This window comes from Mustela putorius, unplaced genomic scaffold (assembly GCF_011764305.1).
Source record: "Mustela putorius furo isolate JIRA1106 unplaced genomic scaffold, ASM1176430v1.1 tig00004007_pilon_pilon_pilon, whole genome shotgun sequence".
NCBI lineage: Eukaryota > Metazoa > Chordata > Mammalia > Carnivora > Mustelidae > Mustela > Mustela putorius.
The window spans coordinates 4,287,397-4,306,705 of record NW_025422145.1 but is presented as its reverse complement, the minus strand read 5'-3'; the positions used below and the strand labels follow the sequence as shown (position 1 = coordinate 4,306,705).

The 19,309-nt window shown below is 39.0% G+C and overlaps 1 protein-coding gene and 1 long non-coding RNA gene across 6 annotated transcripts in view; one reads left to right on the top strand and one right to left on the bottom strand.

Annotated features, from left to right (window-relative positions):
* MRTFB (myocardin related transcription factor B) overlaps window positions 1-19,309 on the top strand; it is a 259,815-nt gene that overhangs the window by 122,207 nt on the left and 118,299 nt on the right. The gene's annotated exons all lie outside the window — the stretch shown is intronic.
* On the bottom strand, window positions 3,854-7,572 carry LOC106005592. Its single transcript, XR_001179065.2, has 3 exons — window positions 7,257-7,572; window positions 6,543-6,679; window positions 3,854-6,236 (listed from the first exon to the last, which is right to left on the bottom strand). It is a non-coding gene; the product is annotated as an uncharacterized LOC106005592 (long non-coding RNA).

The window sequence follows — 19,309 nt, the reverse complement described above, 5'->3', positions numbered from 1 at the left end:
GTTTTTGCAAAATTTAGATAATAAGTGCGATGCTCTATGTCGTTGCATATACTAGGGGCCCAGGCCTATGGTAGACAAAATAACGGTCCTGGTTGCTAACGTTGATTGACTCTACGCGGTGTGTTCACAGCTCTGCTGTGACCTCTCCTCTGTCTTCAGTTCTTTTAATTCTACGAACTACGAGCCTTCGTCACTTCCATCTCTAACCAAAGATCTGTGGCTTTGAAAGTTCTTACCCACCAACTAGACAATTTCAGAGCTGGAATTTGAACCCAGGCAGCCCAACAAACAGAAGAAAGCCTTCACCACCGGAGGTCTTGAGTAATACGGGCTGAATACAATGGCAGGTGGATACTCCAGCCAGGATGTTACCATAGCTAAAGAGGAAGCCAGTGAGGAGTTACTGAATGCCTTCTCAGCGCCGAGCTGAATATACTTCCGAGCCCAATATACTTCCGAGCACTTAACATGTATCGTCTCCTTTAATTTGCACCCGCAAGCTTGGGAGACACCATTTATACCCATCTTACAAAGAGGCTTAGGGAGGTGAAGTGACTTGCCCAAAGTCATGCCCCTTGTAGCTCGTGTGGTTTACAACTGTACAGGAATGATTAACACCAATTTGAGAGAGATTTTTATTAGTTTATCGCAAGGATTGCTTTAGCTCTGTTCAGTTCAGTATTTTAACCCTTGGTTAAGTCGAATATAGAAAGACAAATTGTAGATGACACAAAGGTGAGAGGAAGTCTATATTGTGCTGGAGGATGAGACAGTATTCAAAAAGGTTCTTTGGTTTTGATTTGTCTTTTTAAAACATAAGTACTACACCCGCCTGTTCAAAGATGATAGTAAAACAGTAGGAAATCTACTCTCCCCACAGGCAGCAGGCACACCGTCACACCAGTGCGCTCGCTCACACAGGTGACAGCCACTCCACCGCTTTCTTGTGTCTGCACCCAGAGTTCCACTGTAGCAAAATGAATATATGCTTTTTCTCTTTCTCTCATTTACTGTCTCACTGAGCAAAACAGATCTCTGTCCCTGTCAGTGTCCCCGGAGAGCTTCCTCGTTCTTTCTGATAACTGTGTGGTGCTTACTGTGTGGATGTCCCGTGTATTTAATACCGTAAATACACAACTGTGAATTCAACCCGTCTCCCGGGGTCGTGACTGGAGTTTTTTCTAGTGTTTGCTCTGAAAAATCAAACTGCGAGAAATCGTCTTTTGCCATGTCATTGCTCTGACTTTATTTTTTATCAGTGCATGGTAACAATCACTGCTTTTGACATACATTTCTGATTTTTGACAAATAAACCACAACCACAATCAAGATGTAGAACAGTTCTCTCACCCCCAGACTTCCCCTTGGCTTCCCTTGTTATCAGTCCCACTCGGGGCAGCCCCTGATGTCTTCTCTCTATCTAGAGCTCTGGCTTTCTCACAGAAGTGGCTTTCCAGTTCTCGAAGCCCTTTGGGGGCAGCTTTCTCTCACACAGAGGACTGCATTTGAGACTCGGGTATATTGCTGCAGATGCCAGGAGCTCCGTCCCGCTACTACTCAGGGGCAATCTGTTGTAGCGATGCACCAGCTTTTTATTCTGCTCAGACCAAAGGTCATGTGAGTTGTTTCCAGTTTGGGGCGGCTCTAAGTGATGCTACTATACAAGTGCACATACAGATCATATTTTTTTTTAAAGCAACCTTACTGAGGTGCCATTTATATACCCGAAGTTTTACTTATTTAAAAGTGTAAAGTTCAGTGATTTTTTAGTAAATTTACTGAGGTAGGCGGCCTTTGCTACAATCTACTCTTACAACATTTTCATCACATGAACAAGAAACCTAGTGGCCATCCCATGTACATGTAATCTCAGTTTCCACCCCGGTCTCAGAAGACCACTGTTTTCAGCCATGAAGGCTTTCTGCTTTGCTTTTTCTGGAAATCTCATGTAAATGGAATCATACGATTCGAGGTCTTTGGTGTCTGGCTTCTTTCACTGGGCGTAATGTATTTTAGTTTCCTTTTTTTTTATTATTATTTTTTTAAATATTTTATTTATTTATTTGACAGTGAGAGATCACAAGTAGGCAGAGAGGCGGGCAGAGAGAGAGGAAGGGAAGCAGGCTACCGGCTGAGCAGAAAGCCCAATGTGGGGCTTGATCCCAGGACCCTGAGATCATGACCTGAACCGAAGGCAGCGGCTTAACCCACTGAGCCACCCAGGCGCCCCTGTATTTTAGTTTCTTCCATGTGTCAGTATTTCTTTCCTTTTTATTGTTAAATAATATTCCATTAGGATATACCACTTTGTGCTAATTTTATTAACTAATTGATGGTCATTTAAATTGTTTATAGTTTGGGACTATTAGGAATAATGCTGCTATGAATATTTGCTTGTAAGTCTTTGTGTGGATATGCATTTTCTTTCTTTTTTTTTTTTTTTTAAGGATTTATTTATTTATTTGACAGAGAGATCACAAGTTGGCAGAGAGAGAGGAGGAAGCAGGCTCCCTGCCAAGCAGAGAGCCCGATGTGGGGCTCGATCCCAGGACCCTGGGATCATGACCTGAGCCGAAGGCAGAGGCTTAACCCACTGAGCCACCCAGGTGCCCCTGGATATGCATTTTCATTTCTCTTGGATAGACACCTAGGAGTAGAAATGCTGGATCACAGGGTAAAATTACATTTAGCACTTTAAGAAAATACCAAAGTGCTTTCCAAAGTAGCTGTATCATTTTACATTCTCACCAGCACTGTGTGACAGCTCCTCGCAAACACACATCGTGAAAGAACTTTTCCAACTAACACAAAAAAGACCAATGACCCAACTTTTAAATGGGCATTTTTCCAGAGAAGATACATAAATAGCCAATAAGCACATGAAAAGGTGCTCAACATCATTAGTCATTAGATAAATGCAGGTCAAAACAACAATGAGGTGCCACTTCATCTCCACTGAAATAGCTATGATTAACCCCCCCACAAAGAAAAGGATTTGGAAAAATTAGAACCCTTCTATTTTGCTGGAGTGGAGGATGTAAAATGATGCATGCCGTGTATCCCTGTGGACAGTAGTGTATTGCTCTTCAGATAGTTAGGCGTACAGGTACTATATGGTAATTCCACTCCTATGTATGTACCCAGGAGAATTGAAAACATGTTCACACAAAACTTGAACATGAGGTTCATAGCAACATTACTCATCACAGCCAGAAAGTGGAAACAATCGAGTCCATCACTGGTGAATGGATAAACAAAATGTGATAAATCCATACAATGGAATACTACTAATCTAAAACAAGGAAACGAATACTGACACCTGGTACAGCATGGCTGAATCTTTGAGAGCATTATGTTAAGTGAGAGGAGCTCCCCACAGAGGCCTCGTACTCTCCATGAAATGTCTAGAATAGGCAAATAGAGACAGAAAGTAGATGAGTGGTTGCCAGGAGCTGCAGGGAGAGGAGACAAGGAGATGACTGCTGATGTACACGCGATTTAAGTGTGGTAAAAATGTCCGGAATTAGTGAGAGTTGCATGCCTTGTGAATATACTAAAAATCACTGACTTTCATGGAAAGTGGTGACTTTCATGGAATGTGAATTTTATCTCAATTAGTTGAGAAAAACTCCAAACTCCTTATCCACTACTGTCGTAAAACTAATAAAATTTTCACAGATGATTGACATTGTTCTTTTATGATATGTGCCAAAGTGTGTTTTATTTTTTTAAAGATTTTATTTATTTATTTGACAGAGATCACAAGTAGGCAGAGAGGCAGGCAGAGAGAGAGGAAGGGAAGCAGGCTCCCTGCTGAGCAGAGAGCCCGAGATGCGGGGCTCAATCCCAGGACCCCAGGATCATGACCTGAGCCGAAGGCAGAGGCTTTAACCCACTGAGCCACCCAGGCGCCCCAGTGCCAAAGTGTATTTAATGTAGAGAAGAATTCACAAGTATTCTGAAGGACTGTGATAAAATGAGAATAGATTTCCTATTTAACAGTGGCAGTAGAAACTGATTTATAGTCGTAGAGTTGCTAGGGTGCTGTTAATGGTACTCTGAATATGAACTTTCATTTGGCATGTACTCTGAACATTTGTCTCAAAGTACACTATTAACATATTTTGCTTAAAGTTAGACGATTACAAAATAATATCTAAGTTGTAATTTTTATTAACAAACATGAGGAAACTGAAAAAGGCCCAAGTTTCTAATTTGAGATGCCTTTGGCATCAACATAAATCCTTAAAATGCTTTGTGGTAGAACTTCTTTTATCTCTTCTCCACTGGTCCAGTGTGCTGGTTTACCGACCTTCTCCAGGCCCTTTGTCTTGGGATAGGAGGTGATACTGAAGTCTGGTATGCATTTCTGTTCTCACTGATGAAGTTGTATGCTAACCCAAAATCAGCTGTGTTTATTTCCAAATCCATTTATGCCAGTAGCAGGAGTAATCATAATTACATAGTTTAACTAAATGTTACATAAAGTGATGAAATACGAGTGCAAAAAAAGTTAAATATTTGGAAACACAAAGTCATTTACTTAATACTGTTGAATCAGGTGAGAGAAATGGGAAAACCGGATTAAAAATTGTAAAAATATAGTTCTTTACTTAAAATCCTTTAAATTTTTGTTCTACTTTATAAAAAATTGAAACTCAAGTTCATAGACCATGGTGGTTTACACCAGACAGCTGATACATGTGGAAAGAGAAGGCCTTGCCCCTGTAGTGGAAGACTGGCAAAACCAGAGGACATTTATAGACCCTGATTTAAAAGAGAAGGTGTCAAGATTTATGTGTATTATCTTTAACGACTCCTCTTGTTTAAAAGAATGTTTGAGTATAGCTAATATACAGTGTTGTTACACGAGTTTCAGATGTCTAACATAGCAATTCAGCAGTTCTACACTCTGGGCAACAACTCTAGGCTCATTGCAAGTACGGCTGTCTTGTCACCGTACAGTGCAGTTACTACCATCAATAGTAGTTGATGCTGGTCTGGCCCTTTCATCCCTGTGGTTTAATCATTCTAGAACTAGAAGCCTGTACCTCCCATATCCCTCCACCCTCTGGCAAACTCTGGCAACCATCAGTTTGTCCTCTACGTAGAGGCCAACAACTCCTCTTTTAACTGAGTCTTTTCAGTTTACCAACTACCTACCTGATAACTAGCTACCTGGTCCCATCTGCTACTTAACTAGCCATGAGATCTTAGGTAAATTAAACTTTAGCTTTTTGTGTGTGTTTGTGATACTTCTAAATTTAGTAAAACACCTTGTTTAAATTCTACTGATTCCTAGTATCCCAGAGAATAAAGAGCTAGAAAATAGAAGAGACCTCCCTCGGCCTTTCTTTTCCCTTCCTCGTTTCCCTCTCTGCCTTACAGAACCTGGAAGTAGGAGTACAGTGTCTTTTTTTATCTGTTAAATAAGACATTTGTTTAGTCTGTTTACAAATATTTACTTTGTAACATGTAAATCAAATGCTAATTTATGAGTCAACAAAATTAGAATTTGTTTTTAACCCAGTATTTGCTAAGTATGGAAATCATCTCAGTTTAAAATTAATCTTCCAATCAGTTCTTATTCTCTCAGAATCATTCATTTTGAATAAACTTGGGAAATGAAGTTGTTCAAGCTTTTTTTTAAAAAAAAAAAAAGACATTTTGGCCATTTGCCTTGGAGCATAATACTTTCTAGCTCTTTATGTCTTTTTATATAGTAATTTAAAAGCCACGTGTGTTTTAAACTTCTTCTAATTCAAATTTTGATTTATAAGTGTGTCAAAATGAATATTTCAGAAACAGTGTTTACTTAAGTATTAGTTACAGTACTTAAGAATGCATCTTTTTGGAGGCTGTTAAGGATACAGTTTGCTCTGTGTTATGTTCAGTTGGAACAAATCTTCAGTAAACAAGTTAAAAAATAAATCCCCTGTCGACATATCTTGAGCTATAAGAGCCACCTCAAGCATAGGAAAGCAGTTACATAATTTTTTCTATACAGACTATTGTCCGTTTTTGGTATATCTATAGTACCTTTTCGCTGTGTATTTAATGACTGCCCATAAAAATCCAACTGCTGCAAACGAAAACCATACTCAGAAAAGCTGTTGATTTGGAAGAGTTTTAAGCTGCTGTCAGAAGCATGCCATGTTTCTGTGCAGTACATCCACGGCTGTAGATTTCATTTCTTCCGGTCTGGAGTTCAATTCCAGCTACGCCCTCAGGGTTCGCTGAAGGGGAACAGTAGGAGGAAGAGTGTTGCCTTCATCTGCTACAAAGCAGGTATGCTTTGCCTGCTTCTGCCCAATGCTAATGTCGTGTTGTAACTGCCTGATTGACGAGGTCTTTACCTCTAGGAGCTGCAGGGGTTATGACCGAGTTGTTATTGGAACCCCAGTGCCCAGCAAAGTGCCTAATGCCCTGGGCCTTCAGTGTGCTCACTGAAGATTTGTTCTGACGGCTCCATCTCCCTCTTCCTCAGCATCCCCCCCCCAACATAATGCTTCTCTTTCAGTTACTTACTCTGACTCACTCACATTTGGCACATAAATGTCACGTTACTGGGGAAGGAATATGGTCTTCGAAGGTGAAATCCTGGCTTTGACCCTGGTCTCTCGCAGTTGCTTTATCTTTCCAAGCTTGGGTTTTCTCATCTGTAGAATGAGAATACTGCCTGACAACAGAAAAGTCATTAGAGTAAAATTAAGGAAAGCCTAGCATAAACTTAATGCCAAGAGGAGCAGAAATGGAAATATTCTTCCATTTTCTTTTACTTATTTGTCATTTGTAAGTGAGGAAACGGGATCCCTGAGAAGTTAATTGCTTTGCCTAAATCCCAGTAGCTGTCTCTCTAGTGCCCCCCCAACCCTCACCCCCCCCTATTCCCAGGTTCCCTCCTAGGAGCCTGTCCCTTCTCAGAGTGAACGCTCTTCACCACTACTCCTCCCTGCCTTATCGAATGATACCACCAGCTTTTCTGTCCGCCCACGTCTGGAAATCTCAGCCACCCTCAGCTCATTGTTTACCTTTGGAATGAGGCAGTCATCAAGCCTTGACATTTTGCCACTTGAATATTATTTGAACCTATTGCCCGTTCTGCATTTCCACAGTCTTAACCTCGTCCCTCTGCATTTCAGCATGAGATTTTATCAGTAACCAGCCTCTGCCAGAATTATCTTTCTAAACTACAAGTCTGTTCATATCACTGTCCCTTACGGTGCACATTCCTTCGCAGCTGTGCTCTGACTTACCACGCCAGACTCATCTTCTGCCACTCCCCGGCCTGCCCATTCTGCACTAGCACCGTCCGCGTGTGATGAGAAAAAGTCTGCGCCTGCAAACTCCTATTCATCCTTGAAGACCTTCCTGACTTATCCAAATGCAGTTAGACGTTCAGATCTTAAGGGTCTTGTTCTACGTACTTACAGTCTCAGTTTTCACACCTGCTATACTCATTCCCTCTCGACCTCTCTTCCCTCTCATTGGCCAAATGATTGATTCTCTCTTTAAAATAAGGGGTTCCACTGGATCAGTGAGTCTCAGCACTGGCTACACATTAGAATAGCTCTGTCGAGGACTAGTTATGTCGAAATCTCTGGAGATCCTCCCTTTCCTGCCCCTCCCAGGATTTTTTTTTTTTTTAAGTCCCTCAAAGGAACGTTAAGAAGTACTTAGACTAGAAGTCAGTTCTAAGGTAACTTTCACATAAAATATGTTAGTCTAGAATTTACAGTCTTTTTAAATATAAGAGCATTCAAGTAATCAAACCAGGAATTAAATTAGAAAAAAAAATTAGGAACAAAAGCACTTTTCATGGTTAAGAGTTCATCAGTTAAGAGTTCTTCAGAGTAGTAATAGTGTGGTGAAATAATGTTTGTATAGAAACTTGCAGTTTTAGAACTCTCATTTTCTGGTTCCATCTTAATTGTTAAACTGAGTATGGACAGATCGGATAAAGTATTTCCTTCATCGGTTTTTCTCCCAGTTAGAAGCTGGAAGGTAAATATTGTTTATATAAAAATATAAACAGGTTTGACTCTGAATTCCTGATATCCTTAAGCAATTTCATTTAGAAGACAATATAGAAGTAGCAATATATTATTAAGGAAGTATTGTCACATATACAGTTCGCAGGAGTTCTTAAATAAGTAAATGAATTTTGGATTCTAACATTAGTTATTTAACAAATTGCTGCCAGGAGCTTTGGAGCAAGAATAGGTAATATAAAGCACCCCAGCATTGATACCATTAATTTACCCAACCCCACCCAAAATTGTTTCTCAAAAGTGCATTTGATTTGAAAATTTCAACTTGTTTGATTATGGGACTTAATAGTAAATCTTCTGATGTAGGAAATTACTTTGTGTATGTGATTAACATTGTCTTTGAACTTCCTGATTCAAGTTTTATCTTGTCTGAATTTAGAGATTTGTTTTTACTGGCTGTAAGCCAGGTGTTTTCCTAATGTTTATAATTCAGGAGAGCTTGAAAGAGCAGGGACAACAGTTGTAGTGTTGCTGAATCATTTTTTATTGAGTATATTTGGATATTCTGTCTGCATTTGGCTGATTTTATATTAAATGTATTAATTTTGATATTGATATTCTTTGGACTCTTATTATTTAGTTTCCTTTATATAGCATTGATTATATACCCTTTATTTACTAATATTTCTTGTGCATTAGTCATTAGGAACAGTTAGGTACAGTGGAAAGAGATTAGGCTCTGTACTCCACTCAGTTCAAAATAGATATTAGCACTTATTTTGAGACTACCTTAGCCCAAGGGCCCAGCATCTTTTAAAATACAAGTTATTATTGTGCTATCTTGACTTCTCCATGCAGAAAAAAGATATGAATAAGTGAATAGATGAACAAGAGGGCTCTCATTCTGTGGTGTCTTTGTTTTCTGTCTCTAGTGTTGTATCTGACAATGAAGAGGTTTGTTTTTGAGAAGAAGAGCTATATTCCAGGTTGATCTTACTAGTGTTATGTTGTGCTTTGACCTGGTGCTGGATAATTGTTGGATTAGTTTCGTTTTGCCATATGGGCGTGTAGGGTATTAACTCCATATTCATTCATTGTCAGTTATAGACAAGTTAGTATTTTATCACACTTTCTCTAGTTAAAGCTAAATGATTGCTTTACTTTCATAACTAAATTATGACCCAGTGAAAGAATTCATTCTAATGCCATTTCTTTAACATCTCAGTTAGAGGCTGTTGGATGGACAGTGTTTTTTTTTTATGTTTGATATTACATTTCAGTTTCAAAAGAAAATTACCAGGCAGTTAAGTGGATATTGGGTGACAGCTTACAAATTTGGTAGTAGAATGTGGGACTAGATAGAGTCTAGACTCAATCAAAAATGTTCGTGAATATTAAGTTAAAATTTTGAGGACTTTTTCTTTTTCTTTTGCTACATTTTGTAAAAGATTTTCTTAGCTTATAATTTTCTTAATTTGGAGGGAACGTGTGGGAGTTTAAGGTGCTCATAATGTCAAGGAATAATAGGTTGAAAGAAATTCTTCAAGATGAAGAAAAAATAATCCTGCATGAAAATATTTTAAAGTCTCATGCATAAAGGATCTTTCAAATCATTAACGCTAATGTTCAGAGTTTGTACATCATACTGTTATAAGGGCAATATGGTACTGGTATCTTAGAATTAGTTTACTGTGGACAGATTTTATTTTATATGAATAAATAATTTGAAATGAAACTCATATTTTGAAAAAATCTAGGAGCCATGTTTTAATATTCTGTAGTGAAACAGGTCATTTTACATGTAAGTGTATCTACCTAACACATCTTTTTTAGTTTTCTTCCTTCCTTCCTTGTTTATTTTTTTCCCTTGCGTTAGTGTAGTCATTTCAACCTCGGGCTTCTTGTTTGCCGGACCTTTTTCTGTCCCTTTACTTCCATCCTATTTATGCCTTCATATTTAAAGTAGGTCACTTATAGCATGACGTTTTTAGACTTTTAAAATCCGTTCTGTCAGTCTCTTTTTATCATAAAGTTTAGTCCATGTACATTTAAGGTAACCATTGATAAAGTAAGATTTTGATCTACTGTTTTGCTCTTTGCTCTGGTTTGTCCCATCTCTCTCTCTCTCTCTCTCTCTTTTTTTTTTTTTGTTTGTTTCTCTGTTACTTCTTTTTAGGCTAGTTGAGTATTTTTAGAGTTCCTTTTTAATTTTCATATTGGCTTTTGAGCTAAAACTATGTTTTTTTAATGGTTGCTGTGGGAATTACAATAACTTTAACGTCTCCATGGAGCTCAAGTTAAGACTGCACACCTCTCTTATAATGTATAGAAATGTAATAATGTTGTGATAGTTACCCTTCCCCATCTTTTATGCTATTGTCATATGTATTATAAATATGTCCATGATAGGCCCCTTGACATAGTACTGTAAATATTACTTTGAATAGTAATAGTTAAGAAAGCAGGAGGAAAAACAAATCTTTGGTTTTTATCTACATGTTTAACATTTCTAATGCTTTTCATTCCTCTGATCCAAGTTTCTATCTGGTATCCCTTCCCTTCAGCCTTGAAGAAATTCTTTTAGCATTTTTCGTAGTGTGTGCCTGCTGGTGACAATTTTGCTTTCATTGTTAAAGGATATTTTTGTTGAATATGGAACTCTGGATTCTGTGAGGTTTCCTCTTAACAGTCCTGTTTTATTTTAGCAACTAACTTTGCTGAACTCACTTTTGCACACTCTCTTTCCTGTGGTGAGCAGCAAGTGAAATCTCAGTTCTGGTTTTTTGTTTTGTTTTGTTTTGTTTTTTGTTGGTTTTTATCCCGTAGCCGGGCTGTTGGGATTCTCCTTGCATATGCATCATTTAGGGGGTCACCAGAGACTTGGGCCGAGTTCATACACAGAATTTAGGACTTCCTCTTTCCTGGCTCATTCTTTTCTGGGAACTAAATACAGAGTCAAGAAGTAGATCCACATGTATGTAGTCAGCTGATCTACAATAAGGTTACAAAGGCAGCTCCACAGAGAAAAGATAACCTTTTCAACAAATGGTGTTGGAACAGTCACGTACTTTTATGCCAAAGACAGAGAACTTTGATTCCTATCTCCCAGCATATACAGAAATTAATTCAGAGCACATCATAGACTTAAATGTAAAAAACAAAACTATGAAATATCTAGAAGAAAACATGGTAGATTATCTCTGTGGCCTTAGATTAATCATACATTTTTTAGCTACAACACTAAAAACATGATTCAGAAAAGAAAAAAATCGACAGGTTGGACTTCATCAAATTAAAAACAGGTGCTTTTTATAAAACACTGTTAAGAGAATAAAAAAATAAGCCGTAGACTGGGAGAGAATATTTGCACATCATATATCTGATATGGGACTTTTGTCCAGAATATATAAAGAACTTTCAAAACAATAATAAGAAAATAAATATATTCCATAAATATTAAATATATTTTTAAAAGGAACAAAAGATTTGATCAGGTACTTAACCAAAGATGATACACAGATGGCAAATAAGCACATTAAAAGACCCTCAGCTTCATTAGGGAAATACAAAGTGAGATCACAGTGATAAGGGGCTCAGAGTAGCATAGGAAGACCCTAAACTCCCCTCTTCCAGAGATACAGCAGGTTTACAGCTATGTCGGGAATAATTTTCCTCTGAAAAGCACCCAAGAGCTAGATAAACAGTAGCCTCCACAACAAAAGACAAAAGAGGCATCATGAAGGGTAGGAGGAGCAGCCAGTCAGGGTTACCCCATAGTCGGAGGGAACCCCCAAGGGCAGAACACTCAAATCATGAAAGGATTGTGCCTCATACGAGGCACCCCAACCCTTGGGGCACGCACCAGAATAACAAGGCCCCAAAATGTCTGGTTCTGCAAATCAATGGAACTTAATACTAGGAGGATCCTAGAACTGCAGGGAATGGAGATCCTGCTCTTAAAGGGCTTTCGTGCAAAAACATTCATTCCGAGATCCAGCACAAAAGCAACAGATTGAAAAGCACCTAGACCATAAGTGAGGGAGAACCACTTACTAGTTTCCTGCTAGAGAGGCAGGAACCTGCAGGGACTTGATCTGGGGACAGAAATACTGGTGGATGCCATTTTTGCAATCTCATCCTAACTTGCCAGTGACTGAACTGACTGGTTCTATTTTTGGTGCCCTCTCTCTAGCCTGCTAGCACCAGAGGGTGTGCTCTTTCCTACCCCATGTCATAACGGGGCTAGGCAAGTGCCTCACGCCCCACCCATCCTGCTCAGCATCCCAGCAGCAAAAGGGTTGGGTTAACGCCCTGAGCCCCAACCCACCCCACACAAAGACCAAAGCCACAACTAGGAAAGTCAAGCGGTCCAAACCCCTCCCTCCCTGTACAGCGGCTGAACTACAACCAGGCCGGGTGAGTGCCCTGAGCTCCACCCTTCACACATAGCAACCACATCCCTAAACCAAAGGCAGGCACTCACAACCTGTACAAGGGACACATGGAGTGCCCGGTTCTGGTAGCCAGGGGAGACTGTGCTTCTGGGTCACATGGCAGAGCTTCTGCACAAAACCGTGCTTTCAGAACTCGGGGAGGAAAGATACAGATGTAGTAAAAAGAAGATGAAGTGAAAAGAAACATCTGAATCCCAATGTTCATAGCAGCAGTGGCCACAGTCGCCAAACTGTGGAAAGAACCAAGATGCCCTTCAACAGATGAATGGATAAAGAAGATATGGTCCATATATACGATAGAATATTATGCCTCCATCAGAAAGGATGAACACCCAACTTTTGTATCAACATGGACGGGACTGGGGAGAGATTATGCTGAGTGAAATAAGTCAAGCAGAAAGAATCATCATATGGTTTCACTTACTTGTGGAGCATAAGGAATAACACAGAGGATATTGGGAGAAGGAAAGAAAAGTGAATTGGGGGAAATCGGAGGGGGAGAAGTACCGTTGAGAGACTGTGGACTCTGAGAAACAAACTGAGGCTTTTGGAGGGGAGGAGTGTGGGGGTTGGGTGAGCCTGGTGGTAGGTATTATGTTGCATGGAGCACTGGGTATGGTGCATAAACAATGAATTTTGGAACACTGAAAAAAAAGTGAGAAAAAAATAAAAGACTCATGGAGGTATTTGTTTTGGCTAATACATATAGACAGAGAGGCAAAATGAAAAGCCAGAGGAATATGTTCCAAACCAAAGAACAAGGCAAATCCCTCGAAAGAGACCTTAATAAAACAGAGATAAGCAACCTATCTGATAAAAAGTTCTGAGTAATGGTCATAAAGATGCTCAGTGATCTCAGAAGAGTAAAGGAACACAGAGAGAACTTCAACAAAGAGAGATAGAAGATACAAGAAACTACCAAACAGAAGTTATAATGGAAATAGAAAACACTCTAGAGTGGCTCAGCAGCAACATGGATGAAACAGAAGTACGACTGTGTGAGCTGGAAGACAAAGAAATGGAAAACACCCAGACAGAGCAGCAAAATGAAGAAAAGAATTGTGAAAAGTGAGGATACCTTAAGGGATTTCTGGGACAATCTCATGCATACTAACATTCACATTATAAGGGTCCTAGAAGGAGAAGAGAGAGAAAAGCATAAAAAAATTATGTGAGGGCGCCTGGGTGGCTCAGTCAGTTAAGTGGCTGCCTTCGGCTCGGGTCATGATCCCAGGGTCCTGGGATTGAGTTCCATATTGGGCTCCCTGCTCAGGAGAAGTCTGTTTCTCCCTCTCCCTCTGCTTGCCACTCTGCCTACTTGTGCTATCTATCTGTCAAATAAATAAATTAAAATCTTAAAAAAAAAATTATGTGAAGTGGGGTACCTTCGTGACTTATTTGGTTAACATCCAACTCTTGATTTCGGCTCAGGTCGTGATCTCTGGTCCTAGGGATTGTGTACCCCTCCCCACACCCACCCCGGGTGCCACACTCAGCAGGGTGTCTACTTAAGGATTCTCACTCTTCCCCTCCCCGCCTCCACCAGCACACACTTTCTCTGTCTCTCTCTCAAATAAATAAATCTCTAAAAAGTTAAGGATAGAATCTTAAGAGCAGCAAGAGAAGAGCAACTGTTACGTATCAGGGGAAACCCTATAAGGCTTTCAGCAAGTTTTTCACCAGAGGCTCTACAGGCCATAAAGGAGGGACATGACATATTCAAAGTACTGAAAAGAATGAATAACTGCCGACCAAGAATTCTCTACCTGGCAAGGTTATCATTCATAATTGAAGGAGAGATGAAGAGTATTCTAGAAAAGCAAAACCTGAAGGGATTCACCACCACTGAACCAACCTTGTAAGAAATGTTAAAGGGAATTCTCTAAACACTGAAGGAAAGGCGCTAATTAATAAGAAAATATATGAAAGTTGGATACCTGGGTGGCACAGTTAAGTGTTGGACTCTTTGTTTCAGCTCAGGTAGTGATCTCAGGGTCATGGGATCGAGCCCTGTGTCAGGCTCCACACCCAGTGAAGAACCTGTTTAAGATTTCCACCCCCTCTCTAAAATACATAAATCTTAAAAAAATGTATATATATATATGAAAGTAAAAATTCCAGAATTACCAGTATTCCAAAAAAATCCCAAAATTACCAGAAAAGGTAATTAATAAAGGTAGTGGATCAGCCACTTATAAAGCTGGTGTGAAAGTTAAAAGACAATGGTAGTTTTTTTTTTTTAAGATTTTAAAAAATTTATTTGACAGAGAGACAGAGATCACAAGTAGGCAGAGCGGCAGGCAGAGGGAGAGGAAGGGAAGCAGGCTCCCCGCCAAGCAGAGAGCCCGATGTGGGACTCGATCCCAGGACCCTAGGACCATGATCTGAACCAAAGGCAGAGGCTTTAACCCACTGAGCCACCCAGGCACCCCAACAACATAGTTTTATTAAAAGTACAGTAGTAAAAGGATATATAAAATAAAAAGATACAAAGTGTGATATCAAATATATAAAACATGGAGTGGGAAGTAAAAATATAAAGATTTGGAATGCATTAAAAATTAAGTTACTATTGAAATTAACAAGTCAGGAAACAACAGATGTTGGCTAGGATTCAGAGAAAGGGGAATCCTCTTATATTGTTGGTTGGCAGCTACCCTGGAAAACAGTATGGAGTTTCCTCAGAAAGTTAAAAATAGAACTACCCTATGACCCAGCAGTTGCATTATTAGATATTTATCCAAGATACAAATGTAGTGATCCAAAGGAACACATGTACCCCAATGTTTATAGTAGCAGTGTCCAAAATAGCCAAACTATGGAAAGAGCCCAGATGTCCATCAACAGATGAGTGGATAAAAAAGATGTGTGTGTGTGTGTGTGTGTGTGTGTGTGTGTAATGGAATATTACTCAGCCATCAAAAAGAGTGAAACCTTGTCATTTACAATGACATGGATGGAACTAGAGGGTATTATGTTCAGTGAATTAAGTCAGAGAAAGACAAGTACCATATGATTTCACTCATACATGGAGTTTAAGAAACAAAGCTGCTGAGCGTAGGGGAAAGGAAGGAAAAATAAAATAAGATGAAAATAGGGAGGCAAACCATATGAGATGCTGTACTCCAGGAAACAAACTGAGGGTTGCCTCAGGGGAGGAACTGTTGGAAAGGGGTAATTGGATGATGGGCTTTAAGGAGGGCACTTGATATAATGAGCACTGGGTGTTATATGGACTAAATTCTACCCCTGAAACTAATAATACAGCATATGTTAACTACAATGAATTTAAATAAAGAATTAAGTTACCATCAACCTAAAGGAGACCATATATAATAAGATGTTGTGTGACCCTCATGGTAACCACAAAGAAGAAACTTAAATATACAAAAGAGAAAGGAATCTAAGCATAATGCAAAAGAAAATAATCAAACCACAGGGGAGAGAGAGGAGAAGAAGCAGAGAGAGACCACAAAAACAGCCAGAAAACAATGAACAAAATGGCAATAAGTACATACTCATTAATAATTGCTTTATTTTTTTTAAAAAGATTTATTTATTTTTAGAGAGGGTGAAAATGAGCATGTATGAGCAGGAGGGAAGGGGAGAGGGAGAGAGAGAATCTCAAGCAGACTCCCTGCTGAGTGTAGAGCCTGACATGGGGCTTGACCCCAGGTCCCTGAGATCACCACCTGAGCAAAATCAAGAGTCAGACATTTAACAGACTGAGCCACCCAGGCACCTCATAATTGCTTTAAATGTAAATGGTTTAAATGCCAATCAAAAGGCAGGGTGGCTGAATGTATAGAACCAGAATTTTCTATGTACCGCCTATAGGAGGCTCACTCGGAATGTAAAGACACACAGACTAAAAGTGAAGCAGTGGAAAAGGAGACCTTCCATGCCAATGGAAATGAAAGCTGGGGCAGTTATGCTTATATCAGACAAAATAGAATTTTTTTTTGATTAGTGTAAATTATTATTATTTTTTTAATTTTTAATATTTTTGACAAAATAGAATTTAAAACAAAGACTGTAACAGGAGAGTTGCAGGATACAGAAGTAATATACAGAAATTTGTGCATGTCTATACCCTGATAATGAACTATCAGAGAAATTAAGACAATAATCCCATTTACAGTTGCATCAAAAGCAGTAAAGTAACCTAGAATAAATTTAACCAAGAAAGCGGAAGACCTATACTCTGAAAACTAGAAAACACTGATGAAGGAAATTGAAGAGGGCATAAATAAATCAAAAGATACGCTGTCTTTTGGGATTGGAAGAATGAAAATTGTGAAAATGTCCGTACTACCCAAAGCAGTCAACAAATCAACCAATTCACTGCAATCTGTATAAAAATTCCAATGGCATTTTTCACAGATGTGAAACTAAGAGTTCTAAAATTTGTACGGAACCACCAAAGACCCAAAATAGCCAAAGCATTCTTGGGAAAGAGAACAAAGCTGGAAGTATTATACTCTGGAATTTCAAACTGTACTGAAAAGCAGTAGTAATCAAAACAGCGTGGTACTGGCACAAAAACAGACATAGGTCAGTAGAAGAGAATAGACCAGAAATAAACCCACACCTATATAGTCAGTTAACTTACACAAAGGAGACAAGAACATGCTGTGGGGAGAGGACAGGCTTTTCAATAAATGGTGCTGGGAATACTGCACAGTTGTGTGCACAAGAATGAAACTTGATTGCTTTCTTACGCCGTACACAAAAATGAACACAAAATGGATTAAAGGCATAAATGCAAGACTGAAACCATAACACTCCTAGAAGAACACATAGGCTGTAAGCTCTTTGATATCAGTCGTGGCGATATTTTTTTGGATATATCTCCTTAGGCAAGGGCAGCAAAAATAAACAGATGGGACCCCATCAAACTAAAAAGCTTTTGCAGAGTGAAGGAGACCATCAACACAATGCAAAGGCAGCCTGCTGAATGAAGATCATTGTAAAGCCATATATCTGATAAGGGGTTGATATCCAAAATATATAAAGAACTTACGAAAATAACAACAACAACTCTGCCCATTAAATATGGACAGAGGACCTGAATAGACAGTCTTCCCAGGATGACATATAGATGGACAACAAGCACATGAAAAGATACTGAACATCACTGATTATCAGGAAAATGCGTATCAGAAGTACAATGAGGTATCACCTAATACTAGTCAGAATGGCTGTCTTCAAAAAGGCAAGAAATAACAAGTGTTGGTCAAGTTGTGGAGAAAGGGGATCCCTTGTACACTGTTGGTGAGAATGTAAATTAGGGCAGACACTATGGAAAACAGTATGGGGGTTCCTCAAAAAATTAAAAATAGAATTACCCTATGATCCAGGAATTCCACTTTTGGGTATTTAGCTGAAGAAAATGAAAAACTAATTGAAAAAAAATATATATATACTACCTTTATGCTTATTGCAGTATTATTTACAATAGCCAGGGCATAGAAGTAATCCAAATATCGATCAATAGATAATGGATAAAGAAGGGTGTGTGTGTGTGTGTGTGTGTATAATATTACTCAGCCCCCAAAAGGAATGAAATCTTGTCTTCTGTGACAACAGGACCTCGAGGATATCATGCTAAGTGAAATAAGTCAGACAAAAGCTAACTCTGTATGATTTCACTTATATGTGGAATCTGAAAAAATGAAAAACCGAAACAGAAACAGACCTCATAGAACAAACTGGTGGTTGGGAGGGGGAAGGTGAGACTGGCAAAATAGGTGAAGGGAATTAAGAAGTAAAGACTTTGAGTTATAAAATAACTAAGTCTCAGAGACATAATATGGAGCTTAGGGGCTGTAGTCAATCATTTGTAATGATTTTATATGGTGACAGGTGGCAACCCGACCTATTGTGATGATCATTTTGAATATATAAAAATACCAAATTCCTGTCCTGTTCATCTGAAACTGGTATAATATCTCGAGTATAATTCAATAAAATAATACATAAATAAATAAAACCACACTGAGTTACCATTTCACGCCCATTGAAATAATTAAAATGAAAAAGATTGACCATAATTGTCAGCGAGGTTGTAGAACTACTGGAATTCTCCGTCACTGCTAGTTAAGACTGCAGAATGGCATAATCGCTTTGGAAAATCCTTTGTTAGTTTCTTTAAAATTTAAATACTCAGTTGCTGTATGATCCACTCGTTTTATTCTTAGGTATTTATTATGCAAGAAAAGTGAAAGCATATATCCATATAAATACTTGGACAAGAATCTTCATAGCACTTTTATTTGTAATGGAAACTGAAAACAACTAAATGCCCATCATTAGGAGAGTGGGTCAATGAACTGTGATTGGGAATTAGGGAATGCTAAGCAGGCAACAGTTTGGTGAAATGCTTCACCCCTGCATAATGTGGACCACCATCCTTTTAGCTTTCAGCTTTCTTTCTTTCTTTTTTTTTTTTTAAAGATTTTATTTATTTATTTGACAGAGATCACAAGTAGGCAGAGAGGCAGGCAGAGAGAGGAGGAAGCAGGCTCCCCGCTGAGCAGAGAGCCCGATGCAAGACTTGATCCCAGGATGCTGAAATCATGACCTGAGCCAAAGGCAGAGGCTTAACCCACTGAGCCACCCAGACACCCCTAGCTTTCAGCTTTCAATAAGCTTTCTTGCTGCCCACTGCTCACCCTGTAAGCCAGGTCGAGCCCCACATCAGGCTCCCTGCTCCACGGAAGGCCTGCCTCTCCTTCTCCCACTCCCCTCTCTTGCTGTCTCTTTCTTTCTGTCACTTAAATAAAAAATAGAATCTTTTAAAAGAATAAAATCTTTAGTGACATCAATAAGTATAACTTTCTTTAATCCACAGTATAAAAAAAT